The sequence below is a fragment of the Oratosquilla oratoria genome, chromosome 17 (assembly GCF_046742065.1).
Source record: "Oratosquilla oratoria isolate Oo_2021 chromosome 17, ASM4674206v1, whole genome shotgun sequence".
NCBI lineage: Eukaryota > Metazoa > Arthropoda > Malacostraca > Stomatopoda > Squillidae > Oratosquilla > Oratosquilla oratoria.
The window spans coordinates 16,314,044-16,340,901 of NC_134793.1; the positions used below are offsets into that span (position 1 = coordinate 16,314,044).

General features: G+C 25.4%; 1 protein-coding gene across 1 annotated transcript in view; it reads right to left on the reverse strand.

Annotated features, from left to right (window-relative positions):
• LOC143034236 (uncharacterized) overlaps positions 1-26,858 on the reverse strand; it is a 282,359-nt gene that overhangs the window by 1,390 nt on the left and 254,111 nt on the right. Inside the window, exon 6 of the mRNA XM_076200173.1 lies at positions 1-2,198. This exon is cut by the window's left edge and continues 1,390 nt beyond it. The gene's annotated coding sequence lies outside the window, so the exon portion shown is untranslated. The remainder of the gene's footprint in view (positions 2,199-26,858) is intronic.

A 26,858-nucleotide genomic window follows, 5' to 3' on the forward strand; every position in this document is an offset into this window, starting at 1 on the left:
TTAGAACTCGTTTATTTTAACCTGGCGAGATAAGCTCCTCCTTCCTACCCCTTCAAAAGACGTGATTGGTAGGTTTTAGGGGCGGGGAAAGAAAGAGCCAATAGCGGATCTCGGTATTCCTTCACCAGCCAATCAGAGCACAGGGATGGGAGAAAGGCCGTCTTCATACGAGTCTCGAAACTTCAAACATTTACTAGAATTCGACAACGCTTGGTGCCTCTCCCCAACCAAAACATGTTTTACTTTTACGTATACCGTCATAAATGTCGTATATTTTGCCATAAATCTAGATAAATGTGAACGTAGATAGTTGTAGTATTGCTAAGCATTTGTGACGATATGCGTAAAAGTAATAAGTATTATGACTGGTGACATTTTTTGCATTTTTTTGTTTTTTGTTTTTTATCTGGTTGGTGTGAATAAAGATTTGTTTGTTAATTTTCCTGCAACCAAAAGCACAATTGATGAACTTGCCCTGGCTAACGTTAGACGAATATATTCACTAAAGGAAGTGGCACACTATGCAATTCTTGCTAGCATGCTATTATCTTTTGCTACTACATTTGAGTAGAATTCACTTCGGTTACGATATTTTGTTTTGTTTTCCGATTTCCAAATGTCAAATTACTCCTGCATTGTATAATGCGAACCTGGACGACCAACTAAGAGAGGTTAAACCTAGAATACAAATATTAGACACATTATTGAGATGTTCCTCCGGAAGTCTAGAATATTGTAACCGAAGTCGTTGCTACTCAAATCAAATAGCAAAAGCCAGTAGCATGTTAGCCTAGTGTGACACCATCATCAGAAAAGGAATCATGACCTTTTCTAAACTGATTAGATTCGTCTAATATTAACCTGAACAAAGTTACACAAGTGTGCCATCATGCTAAGAAACTGGTTTATCTTGAGTTCGTAAACGACGAACTGGTTTAACAAGAAGTTTAGTTAGGTTTGAACACGGCTTTGAAAAAAAGGGGTTTTTGGGTAAATTCGTACAAGTCAAAGCTATCCTCCTCCTCTTCCTCCTCCTCCTCCTCCTCCTCCTCCCCAACTACTATTCGTAGTTCTCTTGGTATTGTAAAAAAAAAAAAAAAAAAAGTAACAAGTAAAAATCTTGTTTACCATCCACATTTTAATTCCTCTCCTCAATGTTCGTTCAACGTCTATCATTTCCTTTTCCTTTCACTCACTACCGAATCGATTCCTTTTTATTTCGTTTCCTTTTCCACACTTTTGGTTCAGTGTCCTAGCTCCGCGTTTTCAGCTCCTATTTTCTCTTCCTTTCGTCATGTCCAGGCGAATGCAGTCGATATCTATGACGATCGACAACTTACGCCTTTACATTTTTATCTTTATTTTCTGATCGTTTCTTCCTGTACACTTTCTTTCGTTCCTTTCCATCAACTTTCACACTAATTCCCAAACCTGAACGTTTTATTCTGGTTGGATTCAAGTAATATTTTCAGAGTGAAAAAATCACTAATCGTACCTGTTCCACACAACGTTTCATTTTCAAACGTTTTGTCACTCAACGTTTATTCTTCAGGGTCTGTTTGATTTGGTTCTTCATTAAATTTTCTGATTCAGACTTTTTTAAATCGTGACTTTGTTTACTTCGTTATTGTTCTTTTATATGTTCTCTGTTGTTCTTCGTCATGTGACAGAACAATAACATCATATTACTGTCCTGAATATTTCTTGTCAACGTTTTATATACATTTTGCAAACTCGTTTTGATTTCAAATTTCCTTAAGAGGAAATGAAACAGGGTAGTTTCTTCTTATCGTTCTTTACACCATTTTGACCAATTTTTTTCCCTCTTCGTATTTCTTTTACTGGAAATGGTCGAAATTTTTTCACAGATGCGATAAAGAAAAAAATCCCTCTTAATATCTGCTTCACTTCCTTATCTTTCTCTCCTTCATTTCCATTTCTTTTATCTCGTCCGTCTCAGCTTTCTGGCGCAATAATTTCCTTGTCTGTCTTTCCTGACCCGAGACTGTCTATCTCGTTTTTCACATTTGTTCGTTTCTTGTCTTTGGTTTTCGTCACTTTCTTCTTATTCTTCCTTGTTCATCTCTGGCTTCTATCCTCCAGCGGGAGATTTCGTCCTTCACAGTTCCTCTTCTTGTCATCGTTCCTCACCCTTGTCTTCTTCCTCGTCCTTGTCCTTCTCCTTAGGGGCATTTACTCTGTGGAAGGAAAAAGAATATTTTTATCAACTGAGTTATTATAATCAAAAGATTTTCATGAATACAGGTTGGGTGATTCGCCCCCTCCCCTTGTGACTGGGAAGCCCTTTGTTATGTCTGTCCATATACCAAGAGCTTTTTTCCCCCTTATAAAAGAGGTAGCCAAATCAAAGGCATCCACCCAATTCCACCTATTCCACTCCCATCCACCACCCTTCCCTCCCTCTTATCTTAGCTCCACGTGGATGAACGGGTCATCCCTGTCCATTACCCGGGTCGAAAGCAATGCAGCAAGGCACAGCACATCCACAGCAGGGTCGCTTCACTCACACACCGATCCCCCCATCCTACTCTTCTACGTCCCCTCATGCAGAAAATAGAGAAGACGGGGAGAAATCCCTTTGGTATACACTAAGATATTACCCATACACAACCATCCTCCACTCGCAACCAATCTCTTTCCTTTCTCTTCCTTTGGTATGTACATATTATCATTAAGTATAAATTAGACTTAACAAGTAATTAACGACGCCTGCTTCACAAGTAAAGGCCATAGGCAACACAAATGAGGTGATCTAACTAATCAAATGTTATTGCTATTATTTGGGGGGGGGGGCGAATGCATTGGGGCGTGTTTGTGATGTGTTCATACCTAGAAGCTATGGAATGTTAGAATGCTTTGTTAGATTTTAGATAATTTGTGTTAGGAGTAGTGCTGAATCACAAGCACCCAATGTGATGTGTTCCCAATTTGGTGTTATGTAGATTGATATGTTACGTAGGTAGGTGACGTGTTATTATTACACAATGTAGTGTAACATATTCAGAATGTGTTAGGTTTGTTTTGCAATTGCTTGTGTATATATAATATATATATATATATATATATATATATATATATATATATATATATATATATATATATAACTTGTTCTATTTTGTGGTGTCTAGTTAATCTCTGCAATGAATGTTATTGGGCATTTGCACATTACATAGTATATACATATTTAGTATTTTAGTATTCTGTCTCGTTGACCATATAAGGTTAGTTCTAGTGAATGTAGACAGGCTTTTGGAGTCTTAGAGTGATGATAAAGATAAAATAAGAAAAATATATATGGTTTATGAGAAGGTGACTGGGGACAACATTTGCTGTAGTCCATACGCTTCAAGGAGTCCGTTTAGGGATCTGGCATCTATGTGTTATTTGAAATTTTCTTAATATATGTTATATACAGTAAAGAAAGTTGTATAGTATAAGGAGAGTCACTTTTTAGGATTATAAAAAACAATTACCTAAAAAAAAAAATAAAAAAAATTACCTATCCCCATCCAACATGTCTCGTCTGTGACACTTTGGCGTGGCAACATGAGAGATAAAACGCTGTTGCCACGTGTCATAGATTTGATTTAAATAATTGTTATACTCCTAAAAAGTGATACTCATCGTACCATACATACTTTTACTATATACAGAATACAAAAAATAAAATAAAGTACATACATAGGATATAAGAGAAAGTAAAGTACTAAAGTTAATTTGGCAGAAAAGCTACTAGTAAATCATATAACGTATGCTACACCCTCAACGAACTTGGAACGCGCAAATATAGAAACAAGCGGAAGTGATAAGAGTTATAAAAAGTTTTCCATTCAGTTACCAAGACAACCCAACCCCCTGCGCCCTAATTTGTGCTCTTTTCTAACGAATGGAAAGCGATGACTCAAAGTAGGGAAACGACTCAAAATAGGACAATGACTCATGTTAAATCAATGGCTCAAAGTAGGACAGTGACTCAGATAAGGACAGTGACTCAGATAAGGACAGTGACTCAGATAAGGACAGTGACTCAGATAAGGACAGTGACTCAGATAAGGACAGTGACTCAGATAAGGACAGTGACTCAGATAAGGACAGTGACTCAGATAAGGACAGTGACTCAGATAAGGACAGTGACTCAGATACGGACAGTGACTCAGATAAGGACAATGACTCAGATAAGGACAGTGACTCAAATAAGGACAGCGACTCAAATAAGGACAGTGACTCAAGGACTGACTCAAATTTGGGTAGTGACTCAAAATATGACACTCAAAATCTGACTGTGAATCAAAATAGGACAGTGATTCGAATGAGGGCAGTGATTCGAATGAGGGCAGTGACTCAAATTAGGGTAGTGATTAAATTTGAGGTTTCCCAAGCCTTTGAATCTATGACAGAAGTCATTCTGCGTGATAGTTCGCCCCAAAGTGGTTAAAAATTCATAGAAAACGAGTTTAAATTAGAGCTCAGGAACTCAATCATCCAATTGGGAATATATAATTCAAACCTGGCACAAGAAAATTCAATTCTCGTTGACGTGATAGTAATTCTTTTTCCTCGTTTTCACTTGCTTCTTAATGTACTCCTATTTCTATCCAGCTATATAGCCAGTAGGTTTTTTTTTCTATAACACACTCGTTATAAAAAAAAATGCATTATATTTCATAGACGAAACAAAAGCCTGCTAGACGACTCATTGGTTACCTTCGTGACGTCATATCTAGGGCTGGCCAATCACGAAGGCCCAATTGTCTACCGAGGAAAGAAATTTTCTCGGCACTAACATGCATGAACAGGAGAAATTATGCCAATTTTTATTGTTAGTTCTTTTTTTGTTCTTCTTATTCGTAAATATTTCATTTATTTGTGGTACTATAAAGATTCAATGATCATTCAATGATGATTATATATAATTCACGCTTTGGCAGGTGGTAGTGGTATAGTAGTACAACTGGTAATTCTACATTACCACCAACAGTGGTATAAGAGTATAATATATATATATATATATATATATATATATAATATATATATATATATGTGTGTGTGTGTGTGTGTGTGTGTGTGTGTGTGTGTGTGTGTGTGTGTGTGTGTGTGTGTGTGTGTGTGTGGGACAACTGGTAGTGCTACATTATAACCAACAAATATAATAGTATAACAATAAAACAGTATAATAGTATAAATTCTGGCTATCACCAACGGACAGATACCAAACGAAAACTAATTGAACTTCCACAAAGCATGGGAGGTTTAGGCATCTGAAACCCGCCAAACCTTGCCAACATAGAACACCAAAACTCCTTGAAACTCGCGTCCTCCCTGACAAACAACGTCCTGTCACAAGATCAACAGGAGACTAACGTGTGAAGAAATCGGAAGAAACATATCAAAGGGAAAGGAAGTGAGGCAGAAAGAGGAGCTTCGTACTCATTTAGATCAGCTATCAAATCGCATGAAAAGAAAGATAGCAATGGCACAGGAAGATGAGGCGTCCAATTGGCTGACAGCACTACCAACCAGGGCAAAGGGATTCAACCTAAACAAAAGATAACTCACGGATGCCATTGCCTTGAGGTATGGATGGCTATTGGAAAGGCTGCCTAACAGATGCTCCTAAGGTAAACAGTTTGATCCAAACCATGCGATGATATGCAAACAGGGTGGATTCATCTGCATGAGACATGCCGAGATATGGGATCTCGCTGTCCAAATGCATCAGGAGGTATGCAGAGATGTGACCATTGAACCAACGTTACTGCCACTATGAGGGGAGAACTTGAGGCACCGCACGTGCAACACCTCAGATGAAGCACATCTGGCAGAGATGGTGGCAGAAAAGGAACAACCAAAAAGTAGCATTGTATTGTGGATGAGATGTAGACTGCCGTTTTTAAGATCAGCCTTCCTATTCCTAAATCAACGCATAAGCAAAACCTCAATTTTGAGCAGTGGTGGAAAGTAGGATAAGTAAAATTCTCTATTGGGTTTCATTACACAAGAACATAAGAATGAAGGAGACTGTAAGAAACCATAAGGCCTACACTAGGCAGCTCCGTATCCATCACCACCGGTCATCCCCATCCATAAAGTTGTCTAATCGTTTCCTAAAACAACTGATAGTTTCAGCACTTACTACATGGTTGCTAAGTTTATTCCGTTCGTCGACCACCCTATTAGTAAACCAAATCTTGCCTATTTCCTTTTTAAATCTAAATTTGTCCAGTTTATACCCATTACTGCGAGTCCTGCCCTGTTGTTTTAATATGATGACCTTAAATTGAAATAATACAAAATATAAAAGGTTAGTCGAGCAGTCATTGGCGAGAGAGAGTTTAATTGTGTGGGAAACAGACCCTTTCGGTTTTCACCACAGTTACACGAGGATGGACGTCGTTAAAAAATAATAGATAAAAAGAAATAAAATAATTATAGTAGTAGTGATAGTGATATTAGTACTAATAGTAGTAGTAATAGTAGTAACAATATTAGTAGTAATAGTATTTCTAATGGTAGTGGTATTAGTACCAATAGTAATAATGGTTGCAGTAATAGTAATAATAGTAATAGTAAGGCACGTGATAGTAATAGTAGTACTAATAGCATTAGTAACAGAAACGATATCAGCAATATTACTGACAGTAGTGATAGTAATAATAATAGTACTAATTATGATAGTGATAATTGTAACAATGCTAGTAGTTATAACAGTAAGAGCAGTAATAGCAATAGTAGTACTAGTAATGATAGTAATAAGTGTTAGTAATAATAGTAAAACTAAGTATGATAGTAATAATAGTATTAATAGTATCAATGATAGTAGTTTAAATGATAATCGTAATGATAAAAGTGGTGGTAGTATTAGTGATAGTATTTTATATATATATATATATATATATATATATATATATATATATATATATATATATATACATATATATACATTTTAAACGACCTCCATCGTCGTGTAACTGTGTGTTGAAAGCAGTCAGGATCTGTCTCCCGTAGATACAGTTCATTGGCCCCTCTCTTTCAAATGGCAGTGGTCGACGATCACTTCTGTATCTTGTATTATTTCACTTTAATGAAGCCTAATACAGTTCATTTATCCTACTATCTACTACAATCTGCTCAAAATCAAAGTTTTGTACATGTGCTGATTTGGGCGGTGAGGACCTGGTATCTCTCAAGCATAGGAGGGTAGATCTCAAGAGTGAGAATGACAGTCTACATCTCATCCACGATACAATGCTGCCTTTTAGTTTTATTTTCTGCCAGCCACTCTGCCAGGCGAGCGCATAACTTTACCCTTGGACCCATCCCACCTGAGGTCGTAAAGGTTTTCGGAGTGAATGAACCTTGGTCCACATTCTGTATATGTTCCTCGTACATTCTGATATTCTCGTTCTCGTTCTCGTTCCGAGAGTGGGACGCTTCAATAGTTAGGTTATTGTAGGATGGGGGCCATCGGATCAAATATTCGCATGTCAAAGGCCATTTGCCCCCGTGCCCAGAAACCTCTTGTGCTGACATCCACTTGTTCTTCATCTGAGGTGTTGGGCACGCGGAGCCTGAAGTTCTACCCCTCATAGTGGCAGTAACGTTGGTTCGATGGTCACATCCTTGCATACCTCCCGAAGCATTTGGGCAGTGAGATCCCTTATCTTGTCATGTCTCATGCAGATGAATCCACCCTGCTTGCATATCATCGCATGGTTTGGATTAAACTGTGCACCACAGGAACATCTGTTAGGCAGCCTTTCCAATAGCCATCCATACCTCAAGGCAATGGCATCCGTGAATTCTCTTTTGTTTAGGTTGAATCCCTTTGCCCTGATTGGTAGTGCTGTCAGCCAATTGGACGTCCCATCTTCCTGTGCCATTGCTATCTTTCTTTTCATACGATTCGATAGCTGATCTAAAAGAGTGAGATGCTCCTCCTCCTCCTGCCTCACTTCCTTTCCCTTTGATATGTTTCTTCTGATTTCTTCACACGTTAGTCTCCTGTTCATCTTGTGACACAATGTTGTTTGTCAGGGTGGACGTGAGTTTCAGGGAGTTTTGGTGTTCTATGTTGGCAAGGTCTAACGGGTTTGAAATGTCTAACCCTCCCATTCTTTTGTGGAAGTTCAATAAGTTTTCTTTCCTCTTCGTTTGGTATCCGTCCGTTGGCGATGGCCGGAATTAGTTCATTTCTGATAGTTTCTTCAAAACGACTTAATAGTTCGGTGATGTTCGGTACCGTCCTTAAAATGTAATTCCACTTATGTTTAACACGATATAGAGTAATAATAGATAGTAATGATGATAAATAGTAAGAGTAAAAGTAGTAATAATAATAATAAAAACTAATAATATAACATAATTAACATAATAATAAAGTGATGATTGATTGATAATAGTGATGATTGATAATAGTGATGATTGATAATAGTGATGAGTGATAATAGAATGATATAGTGATGGATGAAAGATAATAGTAATGATAATAGTGATGATAATAGTAATGATAATAGTAATGAATAATAGTAATGAATAATAGTAATGATAATAGTAATGAATGATGATGATAATGATAATAGTAATGATAATAGTAATAATAATAGTAATGGTAATAGTAATGGTAATAGTAATGGTAATCGTAATGATAATAGTAATGATAATAGTAATGATAATAATAATATGATATTAGTAATGATAATAGTAATGATATGATATTAGTAATGATAATAGTAATGATAATAGTAATTATAATAGTAATAGTAATTTTAGTGCATGATAATAGTAATGATAATAGTAATGATAATAGTAATGATAATAGTAATGATAATAGTAATGATAATAGTAATGATAATAGTAATGATAATAGTAATGATAATAGTAATGATAATAGTAATGATAATAGTAATGGTAATGAATGATAATAGTAATGATAATAGTGATGATAATAGTGATGAATGAATGATAATAGTAATGATAATAGTGATGATAATAGTAATGATAACAGTAATAGTAATGAATGATAATAGTAATGATAATAGTGATGATAATAGTAATGATAATGATAATAGTAATGATAATAGTAATAGTAATGAATGATAATAGTAATGACAATAGTGATAATAGTAATGATAATGATAATAGTGATGATAATAGTAATGATAAAAGTAATGAATGAATGATAATAGTAATGATAATAGTAATGAATGAATGATAATAGTAATCATAATAGTGATGTGATGAATGACTGATAATAGTGATGATAATAGTGATGAATAAATGATAATAGGATAATAGTGATGATAATAGTGATGAATGAATGATAATAGTAATGATAATAGTGATGATAATGGTGAATGAATGATAATAGTAATGAAAATAGTGATGATAATAGTGATGAATGAATGATAATAGAGATGATAATAGTGATGATAATAGTGATGAATGAATGATAATGATAATAGTGATGATAATAGTAATGATAATAGTAATGATATTAATGATAATAGTAATGATAATAGTAATAGTAATGAATGATAGTAATGATAATAGTGATGATAATAGTGATGAATGATAACAGTGATAATAGTGATGATAATAGTAATGATAATAATTATAATAGTAATGAATGATAATAGTAAAGATAATAGTAATGAATGAATGATAATAGTAATGATAATAGTAATAGTAATGAATGATAATAGTAATGACAATAGTGATAATAGTAATGATAATGATAATAGTGATGATAATAGTAATGATAAAAGTAATGAATGAATGATAATAGTAATGATAATAGTAATGAATGAATGATAATAGTAATCATAATAGTGATGTGATGAATGACTGATAATAGTGATGATAATAGTGATGAATAAATGATAATAGGATAATAGTGATGATAATAGTGATTAATGAATGATAATAGTGATGATAATAGTGATGATAATAGTGATGATAATAGTGATGATAATAGTGATGATAATAGTGATGATAATAGTGATGATAATAGTGATGATAATAGTGATGATAATAGTGATGATAATAGTGATGATAATAGTGATGATTGATAATAGTAATGATAATAGTAATAGTAATGAATGATATTAGTGATGATAATAGTGATGATTGATAATAGTAATGATAATAGTAATGATATTAGTAATGATAAAAGTAATGATAATAGTAATGATAAAAGTAATGATAAAAGTAATGATAATAGTAATGATAATAGTAATGAATGATAGTGATGATATAGTAATTAATTATAATAGTAATGATAATAGTAATGATAAAAGTAATGATAAATGTAATGATAAAAGTAATGATAAAAGTAATGATAAAAGTAATGATAAAAGTAATGATAAAAGTAATGATAAAAGTAATGATAATAGTAATTATATTAGTAATGATAATGATAATAATGATAATAGTAATGATATTAGTAATGATATTAGTAATGATAATAGTAATGATAATAGTAATGATATTAGTAATGATATTAGTAATGATAATAGTAATGATAATAGTAATGATAATAGTAATGATAATAGTAATGGTAATGAATGATAATAGTAATGATAATAGTGATGATAATAGTGATGAATGAATGATAATAGTAATGATAATAGTGATGATAATAGTAATGATAATAGTAATGATAATAGTAATAGTAATGAATGATAATAGTAATGATAATAGTGATGATAATAGTGATGAATGATAATAGTGATAATAGTGATGATAATAGTAATGATAATAATTATAATAGTAATTATAATAGTAATGGTAATGATAATAGTAATGGTAATGATAATAATAATGATAATAGTAATGATAATAATGATAATGATAATAGTAATGATAATAGTATTGATAATCAATAGTAATGATAATAAATAGTAATGATAATAAATAGTAATGAATGATAATAGTAATATTAGTAATGATTGATAATAATGATAATAATAATGACAATAGTAAGAGTAATAGTAATGATATTAGTATTGATAATAGTAATAGTAATGATAATAGTAATGATAATAGTAATTGTATTGGTAATGATAATAGTAATGATAATAGTAATGATAATGGTAATAGTAATGATATTAGTAATGATAATAGTAATGATAATAGTAATGGTAATGAATGATAATAGTAATGATAATAGTGATGATAATAGTGATGAATGAATGATAATAGTAATGATAATAAAAATAGTAATGAATGATAATAGTAATGATAATAGTGATGATAATAGTGATGATAATAGTGATGATAATGATTATAGTGATAATGATAATAGCGATGATAATAGTAATGATAATAGTAATGAATGAATGATAATAGTAATGAATGAATGATAATAGTTATGTGATGAATGAATGATAATGATAATAGTGATGAATGAATGATAATAGTAATGATAATAGTGATGATAATAGTGATTAATGAATGATAATAGTGATGATAATAATGATAATAGTGATGATAATAATGATAATAGTGATGATAATAGTAATGATAATAGTAATGATAATAGTAATGATAATTATAATAGTGATGATTGATAATAGTAATGAATGAATGATAATAGTGATTATAATAGTGATTGATAATAGTGATGTTAATAGTAATAATAATGATAATAGTTTATTATAATAATAATGATAATAGTAATGATAATAGTAATGAATGATAATGATAATAGTAATGAATGATAATGAATGATAATAGTAATGATAATAGTAATGATAGTAGTAAGTGATGATAATAGCGATGATAATAGTGATGATAATAGTGATGATTGATAATAGTAATGATAATAGTAATGATAATAGTAATGATAATAGTAATGATATTAGTAATGATAATAGTAATGATAATAGTAATTATATTAGTAATGATATTAGTAATGATAATAGTAATGATAATCGTAATGATAAAAGTAATGATAAAAGTAATGATAAAAGTAATGATAAAAGTAATGATAATAGTAATGATAATAATAATGATAATGATAATAATAATGATAATAATAATGATAATGATAATGATAATGATAATAATAATGATAATGATAATAGTAGTGATAATAGTAATGATATTAATGATATTAGTAATGATAATAGTAATGATAATAGTAATCATAATAGTAATGATAATAGTAATGGTAATGATAATCAGTGATGAATGAATAGTGATGAATGAATGATATTAGTAATGATAATAGTGATGATAATAGTAATGATAATAGTAATGATAAAAGTAATAGTAATAGTAATGAATGATAATAGTGATGATAATAGTGATGATAATAGTAATGATAATAGTAATGATAATAGTAGTAATGATAATAGTAATGATAATAGTAATGATAATAATAATGATAATAGTGATAATAATAGTAATGATAATAGTAATGATAATAATAATGATATGGTAGTGATATTAGTAATGATAATAGTAATGATAATAGTAATGAAAACAGTAATGATAATAGTAATGATATTAGTAATGATATTAATAATGATAAAAGTAATGATAATAGTAATAATAATAGTAGTAATGATATCAGTAATGATATTAGTAATGATATTAGTAATGATAATAGTAATGGTAATGAATGACAATAGTAATGATAATAGTGATGATAATAGTGATGAATGAATGATAATAGTAATGATAATAGTGATGATAATAGTAATGATAATAGTAATGATAAAAGTAATAGTAATAGTAATGAATGATAATAGTGATAGTAATAGTGATGATAATAGTAATGATAAGAGTAATGATAATAGTAAGAGTAATGACTGATAGTAGTAATGATAATAGTGATAATAGTGATGATAATGATAATAGTGATGATAATGGTGATGATAATAGTAATGAATGAATGATGATAGTAATGAATGAATGATAATAGTAATGATAATAGTTATGTGATGAATGAATGATAATAATGATAATAGTGATGAATGAATGATAATAGTAATGATAATAGTGATGATAATAGTGATTAATGAATGATAATAGTAATAATAGTAATGATATTAATGATGATAATGAATGATAATAGTGATGATAATAGTGATGATAATAGTGAAATGATAATAGTAATGATAATATTGATGATAATAGTGATGAATGAATGATGATAATGATAATAGTGATGATAATAGTGATGATAATGATGATATTAGTAACGATAAGAGTAATGATAATAGTAATAGTAATGAATGATAATAGTAATGATAATAGTGATAATGAATGATAATAGTGATGATAATAGTGATGATAATAGTAATGAAATAGTAGGGATAATAGTAATGATAATAGTAATGATAATAGTAAAGATAATAGTAATGAATGATAATAGTAATGAATAATAGTAATGATAATAGTAATGAATGATAATAGTAATGATAATAAATAATGATAATAGGAATGATAATAGTAATGATATTAGTAATATGAATAATAATAATAGTAATGATAATAGTAATTATATTAGTAATGATATTACTAATGATATTAGTAATGATAATAGTAATGATAATAGTAATGATAATAGTAATGGTGATGAATGATAATAGTAATGATAATAGTAATAGTAATGAATGATAATAGTAATGATAATAGTGATGATAATAGTAATGATAATAGTAATGATAATAGTAATAGTAATGAATGATAATAGTAATGATAATAGTGATGATAATGGTAATGATAATAGTAATGATAATAGTAATGATAATAGTAATGATAATAGTAATGATAATGATAATAGTAATGATAATATTAATGATAATGATAATAGTAATGATAAAAGTAATGATAATAGTAATAATAATAGTAGTAATAATAGTAATAATAGTAGTAATATTAGTAATGATATTAGTAATGATAATAGCAATGGTAATGAATGACAATAGTAAAGATAATAGTGATGATAATAGTGAAGAATGAATGATAATAGTAATGATAATAGTGATGATAATAGTAATGATAATAGTAATGATAATAGTAATAGTAATGAATGATAATAGTAATGATAATAGTGATGATAATAGTGATGATAATAGTAATGATAATAGTAATGATAATAGTAATGATAATAGTAATGATAATAGTAATAGTAATGAATGATAATAGTAATGATAATAGTGATGATAATGGTAATGATAATAGTAATGATAATAGTAATAGTAATGAATGATAATAGTAATGATAATAGTAATGAATGAATGATAATAGTAATGATAATAGTAATGAATTAATGATAATAGTAATGATAATAGTGATGTGATGAATGAATGATAAATGTGATGATAATAGTGATGAATGAATGATAATAGTAATGATAATAGTGGTGATAATAGTGATGAATGAATGATAATAGTAATGAAAATAGTGATGATAATAGTGATGAATGAATGATAATAGAGATGATAATAGTGATGATATTAGTGATGAATGATAATAGTAATGATAATAGTGATGAATGAATGATGATAATGATAATAGTGATGATAATAGTGATGATAATAGTAATGATAATAGTAATGATAATAGTAATGATAATAGTAATAGTGAATGATAATAGTAATGATAATAGTGATGACAATAGTGATGAATAGAATGATAATAGTGATGATAATAGTGATGATAATAGTAATGATAATAGTAATGATGTTAATAGTAATAATAGTAATGAATGAATGATAATAGTAATGATAATAGTAATGGTAACAGTAATGATAATGTTAATAGTAATGATAATAGAAACGATAATAGTAATGGTAATAGTCATGGTAATAGTAATGATAATAGTATTGATAATAGTAATTAGTAATGATAATGATAATAGTGATGATAATAGTAATAATAATAGTAATGATAATAGTAATGATAATAGTAATGATAATTTGTAATGGTAATAGTAATGATAATAGTAATGATAATAGTAATGATATTAGTAATGATAATAGAAATGGTATTAGTAATGATAATGATAATGATAATAGTAATTAGTAATGATAATAGTAGTGATAATAGTAATGATATAAGTAATGATATTAGTAATGATAATAGTAATGATAATAGTAATGGTAATTATATTAGTAATGATAATGGTAAATGATAATGGTAAATGATAATGGTAATAGTAATGATATTAGTAATAATAATAGTGATGATAGTAATGATAATAGTAATGGTAATAGTAATGATAATAGTAATGATAATAGTAATGATAATAGTAATGGTAATGAATGATAATAGTAATGATAATAGTGATGAATGATAATAGTAATGATAATAGTGATGATAATAGTAATGATAATAGTAATAGTAATGAATGATAATAGTAATGATAATAGTGATGATAATAGTGATGATAATAGTAATGATAATAGTAATGATAATAGTAATGATAATAGTAATTGTATTAGTAATGATAATAGTAATGATAATAGTAATGATAATAGTAATGATAATAGTAATGATATTAGTAATGATAATAGTAATGATAATAGTAATGATATTAGTAATGATAATAGAAATGATAATAGTAATGATAATAGTAATGAATGAATGATAATAGTGATGTGATGAATGGATGATAATAGTGATGATAATAGTGATGATAATAGTTATGAATGGATGATAATAGAGATGATAATGGTGATGATATTAGTGATGAATGATAATAGTAATGATAATTGTAATGATAATGATAATAATAACAATAGTGATGATAATAGTGATGATAATGATAATAATAATGGTAATAATATTGATAATAATAATAATAATAGTAATAGTAATGATAATGGTATAAGTAATGATAATAGTAATGATAATAGTAATGAATGAATGATAATAGTAATGATAATAGTGATGATAATAGTAATGATGATAATAGTAATGATAATGATAATAGTAATGATAATAGTAATCATAATAATGATAATAGTAATGATAATATTAATGATGGTAATGATAATAGTAATGATAATAATAATGAATGATAATATTAATGATAATAATAATGATAATTAGTAATGATAATAGTAATGATAATAGTAATGGTGATATTAATGGTAATGATAATAGTATTGATAATAGTAATGATAATAGTAATGATAATAGTAATGATATTAGTAATGATAATAGTAATGATAATAGTAATGATAATAGTAATGATAATAGTAATAGTAATGAATGATAATAGTGATGATAATAGTGATGATAATAGTGATGATTGATAATAGTAATGATAATAGTAATGATAATAGTAATGATAATAGTAATGATATTAGTAATGATAATAGTAATGATAATAGTAATGATAATAGTAATGGTAATGAATGATAATAGTAATGATAATAGTGATGATAATAGTGATGATAATAGTGATGATAATAGTAATGATAATAGTAATGAATGAATGATAATAGTAATGAATGAATGATATTAGTAATGAATGAATGATAATAGTAATGAATGAATGATATTAGTAATGAATGAATGATAATAGTAATGAATGAATGATAATAGTGATGATAATAGTGATGACAATAGTGATGATAATGATAATAGTGATAATAATTATAATAGTAATGAATGATAATAGTAAAGATAATAGTAATGAATGAATGATAATTGTAATGATAATAGTAATGAATGAATTATAATAGTAATGATAATAGTGATGATAATAGTGATGACAATAGTGATGATAATGATAATGGTGATGATAATAGTAATGAATGAATGATAATAGTAATGAATGAATGATAATAGTAATGAATGAATGATAATAGTATTGATAATAGTGATGATAATAGTGATGAATGAATAATAGTAATGAAAATAGTGATGATAATAGTGATGAATGAATGATAATAGAGATGATAATAGTGATGATATTAGTGATGAATGATAATAGTAATGATAATAGTGATGATAATATTAATGAATGAATTATGATGATAATGATAATAGTGATGAATATAGTGATAATAGTAATGATAATAGTAATTATAATAGTAATGATAGAAGTAATAGTAATGAATGATAATAGTAATGATAATAGTGATGAATGATAATAGTGATGATAATAGTGATAATAGTGATGATAATAGTAATGATAATAATTATAATAGTAATGAATGATAATAGTAAAGATAATAGTAATGAATGAATGATAATTGTAATGATAATAGTAATGAATGAATGATAATAGTAATGATAATAGTGATTATAATAGTGATGATTGATAATAGTAATGATATTAGTAATGATAATAGTAATGATAATATTAATGATTATAGTAATGGTAATAATAAAATAGTAATGAAAATAGTAATAGTAATGAATGATAATAGTGATGATAATAGTAATGATAATAGTAATGATAATGATAATAGTGATGATAATAGTAATGATAATAGTGATGATAATGGTAATGATAATAGTAATGAATGAATGATAATAGTAATGATAATAGTGATGTGATGAATGAATGATAAATGTGATGATAATAGTGATGAATGAATGATAATAGTAATGATAATAGTGATGATAATAGTGATGAATGAATGATAATAGTAATGAAAATAGTGATGATAATAGTGATGAATGAATGACAATAGAGATGAAAATAGTGATGATATTAGTGATGAATGATAATAGTAATAATAATAGTGATGATAATTGTGAATGATAATGATGATAATGATAATAGTGATGATAATAGTGATGGTAATAGTAATGATAATAGTAATGATAATAGTAATGATAATAGTAATGAATGACTGATAATAGTAATGATAATAGTGATGATAATAGTGATGAATGAATGATAATAGTGATGATAATAGTGATGATAATAGTGAAGATAATAGTAATGATAATAGTAATGAATGAATGATAATAGTAATGATAATAGTAATGAATGATAATAGTAATGATAATAATAATGAATGATAATAGTAATGATAAAATTAATGAATGATAATAGTAATGATAATAGTAATGATAATAGTAATGATAATAGTAATTATATTAGTAATGATAATAGTAATTGTATTAGTAATAAGAAATAGTAATGATATAGTAACAATAATAGTAATGATAATAGTAATGATAATAGTAATAGTAATGATATTAGTAATGATAATAGTAATGATATTAGTCATGATAATAGTAATGATAATAGTAATGATAATAGTAATGGTAATGAATAATAGTAATGAAAGTGATGAAAATAGTGATGAATGAATGACAATAGTAATGATAATGATAATAGTTATGATAATGGTATTAATTATAGTAATGATATTAGTAATAGTAATGTTTTATAATAGTAATGATAATAGTGATGATAATGATAATAGTGATGATAATAGTAATGATAATAGTAATGAATGAATGATAATAGTAATGATAATAGTAATGAATGAATGATAATAGTGATGATAATAGTGATGAATGAATGATAATAGTAATGATAATAGTGATAATAATAGTAATGATAATGATAAAAGTAATAGTAATAGTAATGAATGATAATAGTGATGATATAGTAATGATTAATGATAATAGTGATGATAATAGTAACGATAATAGTATTGATGGTAATGATAATTAATAGTAATGAATGATAATGGTGATGATAATAGTGATGATAATGGTAATGATAATAGTAATGAATGAATGATAATAGTAATGATAATAGTAATGAATTAATGATAATAGTAATGATAATAGTAATGAATGATAATGTAATGATAATAGTAATGATAATAGTAATGATAATAATAATGAATGAATGATAAATGTGATGATAATAGTGATTAATGAATGATAATAGTAATGATAATAGTGGTGATAATAGTGATGAATGAATGATAATAGTAATGAAAATAGTGATGATAATAGTGATGAATGAATGATAATAGAGATGATAATAGTGATGATAATGATATAGTGATGAATGATAATAGTAATGATAATAGTGATGAATGAGTAATGATGATAATGATAATAGTGATGATAATAGTGATGGTAATAGTAATGATAATAGTAATGATAATAGTAATGATAATAGTAATAATGAATGATAATAGTAATGATAATAGTGATGATAATAGTGATGAATGATAATGATAATAGTGATGATAATAGTGATGATAATAGTAATGATAATAGTAATGATAAATAGTAATGATATTAATGATAATAGTAATGAAAATAGTAATGATAATTGATAATAGTAATGATTGATAATAGTAATGATAATAGTAATGATAATAGTGATGGTAATGGTAGTAGTAATGGTAATAGTGGTGATAATAGTAATGGTAATGATAATAGTAAAGAAAATAGTTATGATAATAGTAATAATAATAGTAATGATAATTAGTTGATAATAGTAATGATAATAGTAATGATAATTGTAATGGTAATAGTAATGATAATTAGTAATGATAATAGTAATGATATTAGTAATGATATTAGTAATGATAATAGTAATGATAATAGTAATGATAATGGTAATAGTAAGGATATAGTAATGATAATAGTAGTGATAATAGTAATGATAAAGTAATATTATATAATAGTAATGATAATAGTAATGATAATAGTAATGTTAATTATATTAGTAATGATAATAGTAATGATAATAGTAATGATAATGGTAATAGTAATGATATTAGTAATGATAATAGTAATGATAATAGTAATGATAATAGTAATATTAGTAATGATAATAGTAATGATAATAGCAATGGTAATGAATGATAATAGTAATGATAATAGTGATGAATGAATGATAATAGTAATGATATTAGTAATAGTAATGAATGATAATGATAGTAGTGATGATAATAGTAGTGATGATAATAGTAGTGATGATAATAGTAGTGATGATAATAGTAGTGATGATAATAGTAGTGATGATAATAGTAGTGATGATAATAGTAGTGATGATAATAGTAATGATAATAGTAATGATAATGGTATAATAGTAATGATTCTAGTAATGATAATAGTAATAGTAATGATAATAGTAATGATAATAGTAATGATAATAGTAGTAATGATAAAAGTGATGATAATAGTGATTAATGAATGATAATAGTGATGATAATAATGATAATAGTGATGATAATAATGATAATAGTAATGATAATAGTAATGATAATAGTGATGATAATAGTGATGATAATAGTAATGATAATAGTAATGATAATAGTAGTAATGATAATAGTAATGATAATAGTAATGATAATAGTAATAGTAATGAATGATAATAGTGATGATAATAGTGATGATTGATAATAGTAATGAATAATAGTGATGATAATGGTAATGATAATAGTAATGAATGAATGATAATAGTAATGATAATAGTAATGAATGAATGATAATAGTAATGATAATAGTGATGTGATGAATGAATGATAAATGTGATGATAATAGTGATGAATGAATGATAATAGTAATGATAATAGTGATGAATGAATGATAATAGAGATGATAATAGTGATGATAATAGTGATGAATGAATGATAATGATAATAGTGATGATATTGGTGATGAATACTAATAGTAATGATAATAGTGATTAATGAATGATAATAATGATAATAGTGATGATAATAGTGATGATAATAGTGATGATAATAGTAATGATAATAGTAATGATAATAGTAATAGTAATGAATGATAATAGTAATGATAATAGTGATGATAATAGTGATGAATGATAATAGTGATAATAGTGATGATAATAGTAATGATAATGATAATGGTGATGATAATAGTAATGAATGAATGATGATAGTAATGAATGAATGATAATAGTAATGATAATAATAATGAATGATATTAATGATAATAATAGTAATGATAATAGTAATGATAATAGTAATGATAATGATAATAGTAATGATAATAGTAATGATATTAGTAACGATAATAGTAATGATAAATAGTAATGATAATAGTAATAATAATGAATGATAATACTGATGATAATAGTGATGATAATAGTAATAGTAATGAATGATAATACTGATGATAGTAATAATAGTAATGATAATAGTAATGATAATAGTAATAGTAATGAATGATAATACTGATGATAATAGTGATGATATAGTAATGATTAATGATAATAGTGATGATAATAGTAACGATAATAGTAATGAATGATAATGGTAATGATAATAGTGATGATAATAGTAATGAATGAATGATAATAGTTATGTGATGAATGATAATAGTAATGATATTGATGATAATAGTGATGATAATAATAATGAATGATAATAGTAATGATAATAATAATGATAATAGTAATGAGAATAGTAATGATAATAGTAATGATAATAGTAATGATAATAGTAATGATAATAGTAATGATATTAGTAATGAAAATAGTAATGATAATAGTAACAATAATAGTAATGATAATAGTAATAGTAATGATATTAGTAATGATAATAGTAATTATATTAGTCATGATAATAGTAATGATAATAGTAATGATAATGATAATAGTAATGGTAATGAATAATAGTAATGATAGTGATGAAAATAGTGAATGACAATAGTAATGATAATGATAATAGTAATGATAATAGGAACTATAATTGTAATGATATTAGTAATAGTAATGAATGATAATAGTAATGATAATTGTAATGACAATGATAATAGTGATGATAATAGTAATGATAATAGTAATGAATGAATGATAATAGTAATGATAATAGTAATGAATGAATGATAATAGTAATGATAATATTATTTAAGAATGATGATAGTAATAATAATAATAATGATTTATAATAGTGATGATTGATAATAGTAATGATAATAGTAATGATATTAGTAATGATAAAAGTAATGATAAAAGTAATGATAAAGGTAATGATAAAAGTAATGATAATAGTAATAATAATAGTAGTAATAATAGTAGTAATAATAGTAGTAATGATATTAGTAATGATAATAGTAATGATAATAGTAATGATAAAAGTAATGATAATAGTAATGATAATAGTAATGATAATGATAATAGTAATGATAATAGTAATGATATTAGTAATGATAATAGTAATGAAAATAGTAATGATAATTGTAATAATAATAGTAATGATAATAGTAATGATAATAGTAATAGTAATAGTAATAAATGATAATAGTGATGATATAGTAATGATTAATGATAATAGTGATGATAATAGTAACGATAATAGTAATGAAATGAATGTTAATAGTAATGATAATAGTAATGAATTAATGATAATTGTAATGATAATAGTAATGAATGAATTATAATAGTAATGATAATAGTGATGATAATAGTGATGACAATAGTGATGATAATGATAATGGTGATGATAATAGTAATGAATGAATGATGATAGTAATGAATGAATGATAATAGTAATGATAATAGTTATGAGTGATGAATGAATGATAATAGTAATGAAAATAGTGATGATAATAGTGATGAATGAATGACAATAGAGATGAAAATAGTGATGATATTAGTGATGAATGATAATAGTAATAATAATAGTGATGATAATAGTAATGAATGAATGATGATAATGATAATAGTGATGATAATAGTGATGATAATAGTAATGATAATGGTAATGATAATAGTAATGATAATAGTAATAGTAATGAATGATAATAGTAATGATAATAGTGATGATAATGGTAATGATAATAGTAATGAATGAATGATAATGATAATAGTGATGATAATAGTGATGAGAATAGTAATGATAATAATGATAATAGTAATGATAATAGTAATAATAATGAATGATAATAGTAATGATAATATTAATGAATGATAATAGTAATGATAATAATAATGAATGATAATAGGAATGATAATATTTATAATAATAGTAATGATAATAGTTATGATAATAGTAATGATATTAATAATGATAATAGTAATGGCAATAGTAACTATAATAGCAATGATGATAGTAATATTATAGTGATAATAGTAATAGTAATGATATTAGTAATGATAATAGTAATGAAATTAGTAATGATGATAATAGTAATGATAATAGTAATGTAATGGTAATGAATAATAGTAATGATAGTGATGAAAATAGTGATGAATAATGATAATAGTAATGATAATAGGAATGATATAGTAATGATAATAGTAATGATAATAGTAATGATAATAGTAATGATATTAGTAATGATATTAGTAATGATAATAGTAATGTAATGATAATAGTAATGAAAATTGTAATGATAATAGTAACAATAATAGTAATGATAATAATGATAATAATAATAGTATTGATAATAGTAATGATATTAGTAATGATGATAGTAATGATAATAGTCATGGTAATGATAATAGTAATGATAGTGATGAAAATATGATTGTAATGAAATGATAATAGTAATGAATGATATTAGTAATGATAATAGTGATGATAATAGTAATGATAATAGTAATAGTAATGAATGATAATAGTAATGATAATAGTGATGATAATGGTAATGATAATAGTAATGAATGAATGATAATAGTAATGATAATAGTAATGAATGAATGATAATAGTAATGATAATAGTGATGTGATGAATGAATGATAAATGTGATGATAATAGTGATGAATGAATGATAATAGTAATGATAATAGTGATGAATGAATGATAATAGAGATGATAATAGTGATGATATTAGTGATGAATGATAATAGTAATGATAATAGTGATGATATTGATGATGAATATAATAGTGATGATAATAGTAATGAATGAATGATGATAATGATAATAGTGATGATAATAGTGATGATAATAGTAATGATTATAGTAATGATAATAGTAATAGTAATGAATGATAATAGTAATGATAATAGTGATGATAATAGTGATGAATGATTGATAATAGTGATGATAATAGTGATGATAATAGTAATGATAACAGTAATGAATGAATGATAATAGTAATGATAATAGTAATGAATGATAATAGTAATGAATGAATGATAATAGTAATGATGACAGTAATGAATGATAATAGTAATGATAATAATAATGATTATAGTAATGATAATAGTAATGATAATAGTAATGATAATGATAATAGTAATGATAAAGGTAATGATAAAAGTAATGATAATAGTAATGAAAATAGTAGTGAAATAATAGTAGTAATAATAGTAGTAATGATATTAGTAATGATAATAGTAATGGTAATGAATGACAATAGTAATGATAATGGTGATGATAATAGTATTGATAATGATAATAGTGATGAAAATAATGGTAATGATAATAGTAATGAAATAGTAATGAATGATAATAGTAATGATAATAGTAATGAATGAATGATAAACGTTATGTTATGAATGATAATAGTAATGATAATGTGATGATAGATGATAGTGATAATAATGATAATGGTAATGATAATAGTAATGAATGAATGATAATAGTAATGATAATAGTAATGAATGAATGATAATAGTAATGAATGAATGATAATAGTAATGATAATAGTGATGATAGTAGTGATGAATGATAATAGTAATGAAAATAGTGATGATAATAGTGATGAATGAATGATAATAGAGATGATAATAGTGATGATATTAGTGATGAATGATAATAGAAAAGATAATAGTGATGATGATAGTGATGAATTAATGATGATAATGATAATAGTTATGAAAATAGTGATAACAGTAATGGTAATAGTAATGAAGAATGGCTGTAATAGTAATGATAGAAGTAATAGTAATGAATGATAATAGTAATGATAATAGTGATGAATGAATAATAGTGATGATAATAATGATGATAATGGTGATGATAATAGTAATGATAATAATGATAATAGTAATGATAATAGTAATGAATGAATGATAATAGTAATGATGACAGTAATGAATGATAATAGTAATGATAATAATAATGATTATAGTAATGATAATAGTAATGATAATAGTAATGATAATTGTAATGAAAATAGTGATGATAATAGTAATGATAATAGTGATAATAATAGTAATGATAATAGTAATAGTAATGAATGATAATAGTGATGATAATAGTGATAATAATATTGATGATTGATAATAGTGATGATTGATAATAGTAATGATAATAGTAATGAATGAATGATAATAGTAATGATAATAGTAATGAATGAATGATAATAGTAATGATAATAGTGATGTGATGAATGAATGATAAATGTGATGATAATAGTGATGAATGAATGATAATAGTAATGATAATAGTGGTGATAATAGTGATGAATGAATGATAATAGTAATGAAAATAGTGATGATAATAGTGATGAATGAATGATAATAGAGATGATAATAGTGATGATATTAGTGATGAATGATAATAGTAATGATAATAGTGATGATAATATTAATGAATGAATGATGATAATGATAATAGTGATGATAATAGTAATGATATTAGTAATAATAATGAATGATAATAGTAATGATAAGAGTAATAGAAATGACTGATAATAGTAATGATAATAGTGATGATAATTTTGATGAATGAATGATAATGATAATGATAATAGTGATGAGAATAGTTATGATAATAATGATAATAGTAATGAATGAATGATAATAGTTATGATAATATTAATGAATGATAATAGTAATGATAATAATAATGAATGCTAATAGTAATGATAATAATAATGATAATAGTAATGATAATAGTAATGACAATAGTAATGGTATTAGTAATGAAAATAGTAATGATAATAGTAATGATAATAGTAATGATAATAATAGTAATGATAATGATAATGATAATAGTAATGATATTAGTATAATGATAATAGTAATGATATTAGTCATGATAATAGTAATGATAATAGTAATGATAATAGTAATGGTAATGAATAATAGTAATGATAGTGATGAAAATAGTGATGAATGACAATAGTAATGATAATGATAATAGTAATGATAATAGGAATGATAATAGTAATGATATTAGTAATAGTAATGAATGATAATAGTAATGATAATTGTAATGACAATGATAATAGTGATGATAATAGTAATGATAATAGTAATGAATGAATGATGATAGTAATGATAATAGTAATGAATGAATGATAATAGTAATGATAATATTAATGAATGATAATAGTAATGATAATAATAATGAATGCTAATAGTAATGATAATAATAATGATAATAGTAATGATAATAGTAATGATATTAGTAATGATATTAGTAATGATATTAGTAATGAAAATAGTAATGATAATAGTAACAATAATAGTAATGATAATAGTAATGATATTAGTAATGATAATAGTAACGAAAATAGTAATGATAATAGTGATGATAATAGTAATGATAATAGTAATGATAATAGTAATGATAATAGTAATAGTAATGAATGATAATAGTAATGATAATAGTGATGATAATGGTAATGATAATAGTAATGAATGAATGATAATAGTAATGATAATAGTAATGAATTAATGATAATAGTAATGATAATAGTGATGTGATGAATATAATAGTAATGATAATAGTGATGATAATAGTGATGATAATGGTGATGATAATAGTAATGAATGAATGATAATAGTGATGAATGAATGATAATAGTAATGATAATAGTGGTGATAATAGTGATGAATGAATGATAATAGTAATGAAAATAGTGATGATAATAGTGATGAATGAATGATAATAGAGATGATAATAGTGATGATATTAGTGATGAATGATAATAGTAATGATAATAGTGATGATAATATTAATGA